General features: G+C 40.3%; 1 long non-coding RNA gene across 1 annotated transcript in view; it reads left to right on the top strand.

Moving 5' to 3' along the window:
* The first annotated feature begins 4,992 nt into the window (after positions 1-4,992).
* The window catches only part of LOC121499467, a 45,081-nt gene continuing 41,587 nt past the window's right edge, over positions 4,993-8,486 (top strand). Inside the window, exon 1 of the long non-coding RNA XR_005990133.1 lies at positions 4,993-5,107. This is a non-coding gene — a long non-coding RNA (uncharacterized LOC121499467). The remainder of the gene's footprint in view (positions 5,108-8,486) is intronic.

Raw genomic sequence — 8,486 nt, 5'->3', positions numbered from 1 at the left:
TCTCATTTTGGCCTTACAATAACCCCAGGAGGCTGAAAGATGTTATCTCCCTTTTCTGGGAAAGAAAATGAGGCTCAAAGAATTGAGATTGAGTACACATGTCACCAGAGTTCCTGGTGGGACAAGGACAGAACATAGTTCTCTTCAACCCGCGTCCAATTCTCTTGCCACTGCTGTTGATAAACTTACACGTTGAGTTTCTAAATGTACATGTGTTTCTCAGAAATTTTTGTATATGTTCCCCTTGTTTGCTTCTTTTAAAATGGAAATTATCTTTAAAAGGCAGCTAAAATTTCTGTATGAGCTACTAAAGAATATTAAGCATACTTTTAAGACATGCCTGACTCCCTGTAATTCCACAAGTAAAGATCTTTATAGAAACTGCTAATTGGCCCTAAGACCTTTAGAGATGCTTTATAGGCTAATGTCCAAAGATGTGCTCTGTGTGTATGTGTGTGTGTGTGTGTGTGTGTGTGTGTGTGTATGGGGAAGGGCAGGTTATAATAAAGTTCCTTTAGGGACTCGGCTGATTTTCTATGATGGCTAGAGACCATAAGATTATTTTACTCAGTGCTTAAAATATACATAAATACTATGTTAGTATTATTACACGATAAAAAGTATCCCGTTTACTGAATCTATTTCTTCATCTGGGATCATTTTGGAATAACCAGCATTTTACACATTTCTAGAAGAAATATACTTTTAAAAGATAACTTGAGTGAAATGGGTGAAATATATCAAAAGGTAGGAAATTCCAGCTGTAAATAAATAAGTCCTGTGGATGAAATATACAGCATGGTGACCATGGTTAATAATACCATATTGCATATTTAAAAGTTGCTAAGAGCATATATCTTAAAAATTCTCATTACAATAATAAAGAGTTTTTTTGTAACTATGATAGATGTCAACTGGACTTATTGTGGTGATCATTTTGCAACATAATATTGATTCATCATATCTGTGATATAATATCCAATACAAATATCAAATCATTGTGTTGCACTGATATGTTATATGTCAATTATACTTAATAAATGCTTAGGTGGTTTATAAGGTTAATAAATATATGGTATTACAGAAAAAAATAATTTGAGGGGCGCCGGGGTGGCTTAATCGGTTAAGTGTCTGCCTTTGGCTCAGGTCATTATCCTAGGGTCCTGGGATGGAGAGAGTCTTCTCCTCCCCACCTCCCGCTCATGCTCTCTCACTACTTCTCTCTCTTAAATAAATAAATGAATAAAATCTTAAAAATAAAAGATAATCTGGTTTTTGTAATACATGTTTTTGTAAATTAATTTTTTAAATTTCAGATTATTATAGCTCAGAATGGTTATAACTCAACTTATACCTAATTTGTCATGATTTTAGTGAGATGTATATAGAGCAAAAGTCAAAAGGACTACTGCCACACCACACCACACCACATCACACAGATCAATAGCCATAATTAACTGAAGCTGTTGGTCATGATAATTTAAAAAAATTCTTTTCACCAAAAAAAATCTACAAAACCTAACCAAAACTCTCATACAAATTTATTTTATTTTATTTCAAAATCTTAAAGTAAATCTGGAACTTCATATAAAAGACTATCACTTGGAGAACCTGGTTAGCTCAGTTGGTTAAGTGCTCGACTCTTGATTTCTGCTCAGGTCATGATCTCCAGACCCAGGGATGGAGACCCACCGACGTCAAGCCTTATGCTCCATGTGGAGTCTGCTTGACTCTCTCTGCTCCTCTCCCTGCTCACACTCTCTCTCTTAAATAAATAAATAAATAAATAAATAAATAAATAAGCAAACAAACAAATCTCTAGAAATAAATACATAATAAATAAAAAAGATAGAAGGCTATTACTCAATCAAAACACAACAAAACCAACAAACAATAGTAAGCCCTCTATTTCCAGAATATGGAGAGAAATAGTGAAATCCCCATGTAACGGAACCAGAGTCCTACCAGGAAGAGAGGCCTGTGCTTACTCCAACCAGTGGATCCGTCACAGAACTACTTTGTAGCTCATAAAACAGAACGATCTAGAGAATAAAGGGTGTAATTTCAGTCTTGTAAAGAAGTCTCGGAAGTTTTTAATAATTCCACAGACAACCCCGGTTTTAAGGTTCAAAGACTCTCCAGTCATGGTGGAATCATGAGTCAGCAAGAACTGATGCTCCCTGGCTTAGCTGCTTCAGGAGACAGTGATGTGTACTTCCAAGAGGAGTATAAAGCCCAACTCCCCACATCAAATCACAGAGTGCCTCTGTACTTTGGAGTTCAACTCACTGTCCATTGCTCCCTCTTTAATTTGTGGTATAAGGTTGCTGAGTCAGAAGGAAGAGGAAAGCCAGTCATAGAAGGACAAACGCTACATGATTCCACTTGTCTGAGGTATCTGAAATAATCAAACTCGGAGAAGCAGAAATCGGAATTGTGGTTGCCCGGGGTAAGGTGGAGTAAGAAAGAGAGAGTTGATCATCAATGGGCATGAAGCCTCAGTAATGCAGGATGAATGAGGTCTGGAGATCTGCTATACGACATGGTGCCTAACAGTTAATAAGTCGGTCTTGCATACTTAAAAATCTGTTCAGAGGATAGATCTCATGTTGCGTATTTTTATCACAATAAAGTAAAAATTAAAATTTAAAAAAAAGGGAAGAGAAATCAGAGCAAAGAGCAAAAATGTCAGGAAGAGAAGTGAAAAAGGGAGTATAAAAAGGTCCAAGGCAGGTGGTGTGTGCCACCAGGGCATTGCCTGAACTTAGTGACTCCTCCAGAGAGCTGGAATCACTTGACTTAAGTCATCAAGGTGATTTACAAGATGGTGTACTCTTCCAGCAGGCAGACGTTTGCTTGCCTTTGTTTGTAATGCTTGGCAAGAGAAAGGGCATCCTGAGTTACTCCCTAGAAGCAGCCAACTGTACAATCTGGCCATACTCTTCAAGTGCTGTGTGGCTGCCTCACAATGGGGCATTGGTCAGGCACTTAGAGGATGAGTAGAGAAGAATAGAGAAGAACTGGAGAAGCTTGTGCTTTTAAAACCCTACTAGTGACCTTAACGCTATCACTCTGACCTTTCCTGCCAACACGGATGCTCCCCTGGTAGAAATATTCTGGGACATACGTGACTTTTCTGCTTGTCTATCTGAAGGGGAATGGCATTTTAACTGCAACAGTATGATCATTGCTTCTGACAGAATGGAGATAAAAAATCACTAAACATAAACACCAGACTTCTTTTCCCCTAGGGCAGAACTCAACAGTTACATAGGCAAATACATTTTATTCCTGTACATTCATTTTATTCACATCCTTATCATAATTATGTTGGCACATTAGTATAATTAATCTGTCCTATTGGAGAATTTAACAGAAGCCTCACAATCTTTGAAAAGGAGTGTCTGAGTCTTCCATTCATTCACTGATCTCCTGTCAGCTTCAACCGATAGGAAAATAATGATAGTATAAAGCTCCAGCAGATCTTAGCATTTGCAGTGCAGGGTCATAATCGAACTAAAACTGTTAAGAAATATGAGAAGATCAGCTTTCCACTGCCCTTAGCATTTGTGTAACACAGGGGAAATATTAGCACATCTGTTATTTTAAGTGGGCGCCAGCAATTCAGAAAGCTAAAAGCAGCCATATCTAAGCCTTTTTAAGTTTTCTTAGTCATTGACTCATGTTCTGTCCTCTCGGAGGATGGCAACCTGACTTTTAGCCAAGCAAACAATAAACTAAGAGCATAAACAAAATTGGCCCCTCTCATTTTTATGGTTGAGGTATATACTTAACAAAATCTATGAATCTCCATGGACGTAAATTCCTGAGCGCTACATCTCAGCTGTTTAAAAATCTAGTAACGTCAGGAGTTACTCTTCTGAGCAGGCTGTAAACCTTTGCAGAGTTATTTTGGCATAACAGATACAGTTTGCAGGGAGATTTAAACATGATTATAGCTCATAACTGTCAACAAGTAACACAAAGCCTCCTTCCCTTAATCAGAGAATCTGAACTTCAGGTGTTGAAATTTAGTGGGGGAATGGCACCATCTGTCAGAATTGCCTGACAACCCAGAACGCCCTCTGAGGATCAGCAGCCTTGCAAGATCTGTGTGGAGGCCCAGCTCTCTCTGCTCCTGTGTTCTGGAATTTCCAGAAGCTGGCTTCCGACACTTAATTGGGAAGTGAGGTTGGGAAGTCTGGGAGGCCACCATGGATCCTTAAAGCTGACCCTGCCAACCCTCCAAACCAGCCAGAGATTTCACCAGGGCAGAGGTTCCCTGGTGAAACCCAGCCCCTGGGGGACTAGGATGGCTTGGTGGGAGGGGTTTCATCCTCCTCCCATACCCCTCCAATGAATAAATAAGCAGTAGACTGTCTCCTACCGCCCTCCCGGGATTGTCTCTCATTAGCCCCACCCACCAAGGCATTTTGTGGTTAATAGTAAAAACTGACTTGTGTAAAGATATTGGCAGATGTCCCAAACCTTGACCACCACCTAGAATTTCCTAATGTCATAAGGTAATAGAATAAGCCAATCTGAGCAGAATGGTATGTATGTGTATTAGGCTAAATCTAATTTTAAATTACTAATCCATTTGAGCTATGCAGCTCACATTACAGAGGATGGAGGATTTAGCGTTGCATATGTAGAGACTCAAGAAAATTTGTTATGTAAATGAACCATAAGTACATAGTGCTTACACAGTGGTGAATTCAACAGGCTCACAATCCCCCACAGAGCTCCCAGGCTAGTGAGGGAGAAGAAAAGAGGCAATTCTAGAGAATTCTTTGACAGAAAACAAAAACAAAAATAAAAGCCCTCCACCAGGCTGTAAGATCAGACAGGCCAGACAGCCAATTCAGGCGTGCAGAATTGGGAAGGTTTCTAGGAGGAAGTCCTCCTGAAGTGAGCCCCTAAAGGCCATGTGGTTGTCAGCCATTGAGGTGGCTGAGGGGAAGAAAGAACACTGCAGTCCAGGAGCCTGTGCTTGGAGGGACGTGTTGAGGCAAGATCCAGCCAATCATGAGGTCCTCCTGAAGTCTCACTGGGAGGTTTGGGTTTTAAACTAAGAACGGTGGGAGCCATGGAAGGTTTTAAGCAGGTGAGTGATATGATCAGATCTGGATTTTAGAAAAACCGTTCTCCATTTGGAGCTTATTTCCTATTGATACTCATAGCGAACCTCTCTACTTGACATTTTGCAAATGGTGATGACCATGAGTGAAGGCATCATTGTCTTTTTATAATATAGGAGTACAATATTGGTATTATTATGTGATGCATGCTGCTTCATTTTAAATGATCATGATGCTTATAAAATAATTATACTAATTATAAATATATTAAATTACTATTTAGGATCCCTGGGTGGCGCAGCAGTTTGGCGCCTGCCTTTGGCCCAGGCGCGATCCTGAGACCCGGGATCGAATCCCACGTCAGGCTCCGGTGCATGGAGCCTGCTTCTCCCTCTGCCTGTGTCTCTGCTCTCTCTCTCCTCTCTCTGTTGTGTGACTATCATAAATAAATAAAATTAAAAAAAATTACTATTTAAACATATATTTATTAATTATGTCATTATTTAAATATAAATTTACTTAATCTATATTATTCAAATGTAAATATTGTTATTTAAAATGATAATGATGATGATGACTATAAATAACAAATGTTTGTTACAAGCTCTTAGAATGTCACGAAGAGTGCTAAGCTTTTTAAAAAAATTTTTTTTTAATTTTAATTTTTTGGCTTTTTAAAAAATATAAATTATCTAATTGAATACCTTAGAAAAGTAATTTTCACCAGAAGGAGTGAGGGAGTACTCTAAAGCTTTGTACTTACCAACCAGGCCACTGGAGATCAGACACGTCAGGCAAGCATCGTGACCTAGTTTGTGTGTGCAAAGAAACTGGATACTAGTGTAGCCTCTTACTGAAGGGGTGTTTGCCACATTCCTGCAGAGTGGTTTAAGGAACTTTAAAATATGTGCTATTAGTGTCTCCACTTCATGAAAGAGGGTGCTGAGGGTCAGATCGAAATCACCTGTGTAGGTCATCCAAGAAACAAATGGCAGACTCAAAATTCCAGGGCTGGCTGTTAAAGGAACTTCAAACTCAACCCAATTCGTTAGAGACAACAATGATTAAAAACTTAGACTTGGTGACATTGGAACATCTTCATTTTAATGAAGAGTCTTATGGAAAAGGTGAAGGTGAAGAAGGTGACCAGATTCACTCTGTATCAAGGCAGAAGGTTGTGAGCCATGGGGTCAAAGAGCGGCTTTTCCAATACCATTGGACAGGGAACGGGATCTGGACAATTTGGCCAGTGGCCTATCTGACCTATGTAATAATATCACAAGCATACACGGGATTTTATCCCAGTGAAACAATGGAAGTGACTTCTTCCCCCATATATTTTCCCAGCCTTAATTATGTTTTACTAGTGCATGCCCCTCTCCGGGAAATTGCATATCACCTCCTAATCACATGTGTGATGATTGCTTTAGCTGAAGATAACATTATGCTCCTGTTAATTGCCTGCTTATCTGGGCTGACATTTCTTAGCCCACACAGAAAGCCCATAACTTTCTGCTCAAGAATATTTTAGTACCGCTAAATGAGCATATAACTGTTGACATACTAAATAAAAGGATTGACTCACACGTTACCCTGGAACCAGCGCTGTATTCTTAGATGGTGTCACCTTACAGAGCTCCTGTGTCCTTAAAAAGAATCTGCCTCCTGGACTCTCATGAACTTTTGCATCCCGTCCCTCTGAATCTAGAGGCATGCTAAATGGTAACAACGGAAAATGAGATGTTGTCACGTGGGAAAGCTAGCAGGATAGGCTAAAGAAAGCAGAGAACTTCCTCCCGGATAATTGGATTGAACATCTTCTGCATAGCGCCAACTTGAACGGGAGGGGAAGACAAAATTGATTTTTGTGTGGCTCGCTGGCTGGGCCCGCCGTGAGGTGGTGTGGAGCATCCTGCTGCTCTGATAGCTCTGCTTCTCCTCCTATGACAGTCCTCTCTCCCCTCTTTAGCTCTGGTTGTAGCACAGGCCACAAATAAATTGCTAACATTTAAGTGCATCTGTTGCAAAGACAGAAGCACAGAGGACACTGGGGAAATTTCAAACTAAATTTCAGGATTGAGCTCATAAAAGCATGCACCATCTGTGGGATTCTGCTCAGATGCATCAGTATAATGGAGGGGGCCACGGAAAAGAGAAAAGAGAGAGGGGGGATTGTTGTAGCTGGATTGCAGACTCGAGTTTCTCAGCTCACTTCGGTTCACAGGTGGCACTTGGGCCAGGGAGAATCTCCACGCCTTTCCTCACACCGCGGTCTGGCCCTTGGGGAGTTAACTTCACAGATAGGTAGGTTACTTCAAATTCCACTGTACCCCTGTGTCTCAACCCAGCACCCCCATACTCCACGCCTTTCCTGGCCCTGGGCAAATATCCAAGCATTCCCGTCTTTCTTCCTGTTGGTTTGGCGGAGGAGGCCGGTGGCCGAATCTAGCTCTTTCTCTTATCATGCCTATGGGAAAACTGAAAGAAAAACAAAAACAAAACAACCCCCCCAGATCATTTTTCTGATAAGCACTTTACATTTCTATAGTGCAGGAAAAGAGAAGTTCCTTCAGAATCCCTTTATAGATGATCGCTCTCATTGTCTAACAAGCTTTTCATTGTTTGTGGTTCCCATTTCCCTGAACAGTTCAGGGCACTTTGGAAAAAAAATTTCTATTCAGCACTTTTCCACTCATAATTCAAGAAAAAAGAGTCATGCAGTATAATAAGGATAATTAGCTCCAACGGAAAATTATAAGCTTGGCACGGCAGAGCCCCTCCACTGTGCACAGTATCCATTTATCGTTTTGTGTACTCTGTATCAAGGCTAATCGCTACTTCTGTAATTACTAACCTGTTGAAAGAACAAAGGAAAAATGCAATGCAGTACTTAAATAAATAACGCTGTTTCTTCCAATACCATCTCAATAAAACTCTTTTAGAACAGACGCTGTCTTCACCATCTTCCAGTTAAAAACTGCTGTTGTCTGTCCTCAGAAGTATGATCAGCTATTCTAAGAGTGATTTTCAGCGAGCATGTATGGAAGTGGGGCTTGCATTTCTTTCATTTAGATTCTTGTAAAACAAAGATAGCTCGGAGTGATGATCTCATGCTTAATGAGGTTCAACATTTACGCGGTACGCTTCCTTTTTATTAATTTGTTAACCTTGGCACTGAGTGGGAACAGGCACTGTGTGAATGACCATATGCTTCCCCTGTTAATGCGTCTTAATCCAGACCAGCAGACACTTGTCTTCTCCCTCACAGAAGAGATGTTGCTGATTATGCCAAACCCAAGTGGAGAAATACGGAGACAAATATAGTTCTCTCTCTCTTTTCTAGGGGCGTTGCACATTGGGAAGTTTTAAAACACAGGTTCTAATGTTCATTCATTTCATCCCTCA

Source organism: Vulpes lagopus, chromosome 10, assembly GCF_018345385.1.
Source record: "Vulpes lagopus strain Blue_001 chromosome 10, ASM1834538v1, whole genome shotgun sequence".
NCBI lineage: Eukaryota > Metazoa > Chordata > Mammalia > Carnivora > Canidae > Vulpes > Vulpes lagopus.
This window is presented reverse-complemented; position numbering and strand designations above follow the sequence as displayed.